We start from the raw sequence: 2,107 nt of genomic DNA, 5'->3' as shown, positions 1-2,107 counted from the left end.
GAATATTTTCTCCCAATCAGTCAGTTGTCTTTTTGTTTTGTTGGTGGTTTCCTTTGCTTTTTAGTTTGATCTAGTCCCATCTGTTTATTTTTTCTTTTGCTTCCTTTGCTCAAGGAGATATATCTGAAAAGAAATTACTGTTTGTAATATCAGAGAGTTTACTGCTTATGTTTTCTTCTAGAAGTTTATGGTTTCGGGTCTTACATTTAAGTCTTTAGTCCATTTTGAATATATTCTTGTATACATTGTAAGAAGGTGGTCCAGCTTCTTTTTTGTTGCATGTATCTGTCCAATTTTCCCAACACTATTTATTGAAGAGACTGTCTTTACCCCAGTGTATATTCTTACCTCCTTTGTCATATATTAAGTGAGTGTATAGGCATGGATTTATTTCTGGGTTCTCTGTTCTGTTCCATTGATCAATGTACCTGTTTTTCCATATATCTTCTTTATAAAAATGTTTATTCTAGTTCTTTACTCACTTTTTAATTAGATTGTCTTTTATTATCAAGTTGTCCATTCTTTACATATTCTGTTCACTGAAACTTTATCAGATATAAATTTGTAAATACTTTTTTCCATTCTGTGGGTTGTTTTTTTTTTAATATTTTTACTGAACATACTTGCTATAGCATTATATTTTCAGGTTCAAAGCTACAAACAACTCAGATTTAATGAGCTTAAACGATAATGAAAAGATATTATTACATATTACAAGAAGTCCAAAGATTAAACATTCTAAAATTAGCTAATGCATCAGGTCATCCATCCCATCAAGCTTCAGAAAAGTGTCATATTTATCCTTAACTAGCTCTTCTCAGCATCCAAAGAGAGCTGTCATTTTTGTAGACATCATATCCAGATCCACCAAATTACACTAGAATAAAAGGAGAGCATTTCTTCTTATATATCAGCAAGGAATACTTTCCCAGAAGTTCTCTAGAAATGGGTTACATAACCACCCCCAAACTGATTACTGGCAAAGAAGTGGAGAACACTACACTATTATTTGCTTAGACTATACAGATTTATGCCTAGGATATTTAGAAGAGTGATAGACAATTAAACAACTTTAAGACTCTGACACCTAAACACACATCTCTACTATTTAGTTTTGTCACATTGCTTTAAAATTTATATAAATGAAACTATATGGTATGTACTTTTTGTGTCTGGCTTACTTCATTCTACATTACATTTATGAAATTCAGCTATGTTGCTGTGTGTGGCTATAGTTCATTAATTTTTGTTCTTACATAGGGTTCCATCACAGTAAATACCACAGTTTATTTATCATTTTACAGTTGATAAACATTTAGGCTGTTTCCAGGTTTTGGCTGCTATAAACACTATTACTGCCATAAATTTTCATTAAATGATTTTCATTGTGTATATGAACACATATTTATTGGGTATAATGGCATGACAATGTTTGTCATAGAGCATGTATATCTTCAACTTTAGGACTAATGCCATAGTTTCTCAAGTGGCTGAGCAAATTTACTCTCTCTTCAGCAGTATAGAACAACTCTCAATGGTCCATGTCCCCACTAACAATTTATATGATCAGACTGTTAAATTATAGCCGTTCAAATATTTATATGGTAGTAAATGAGTATAGCTTACATTTAAATGTATAGATTACCAATAAGATTGAGAATATTTGCATTTGTTTAATGGCCATTTTAATATCAATTCTAAAATTGACTTTCAAGTATTTTGCCCATTATCCCATTGAGTTATTTGTTATTTATTTTCTCAGTGATCTGTAGGGTTTCATTTTCAATTCTGGATGCAAGTGCTTCGTTATATGTCTCAAATATCTCCTGCTGTTTGGCTTGCCTTTTCACTACCTTTATCACATCATTTTATTAGCAGACATTCTTAATATTAATGTAGCATAATAATTTATCAGACTTCTTTTTTTTAATTTTATTAAATTTATTGAGTGACAATGGTTAATACAATTATATAAGTTTCAAGTTCACAGTTCTATAATACATCATCTTTATATTGCATGTGTGTTCACCACCCAAAGTTAAATCTATTGTCAACATGTGTTTGACCTCCTTTACCCTTTTTTCTCCCCCAGCCCCTTTTCCATCTG

This window comes from Pteropus vampyrus, unplaced genomic scaffold (genome assembly GCF_000151845.1).
Source record: "Pteropus vampyrus isolate Shadow unplaced genomic scaffold, Pvam_2.0 Scaffold768, whole genome shotgun sequence".
Lineage (NCBI taxonomy): Eukaryota > Metazoa > Chordata > Mammalia > Chiroptera > Pteropodidae > Pteropus > Pteropus vampyrus.
Note: the sequence above shows the minus strand (reverse complement) of the source record.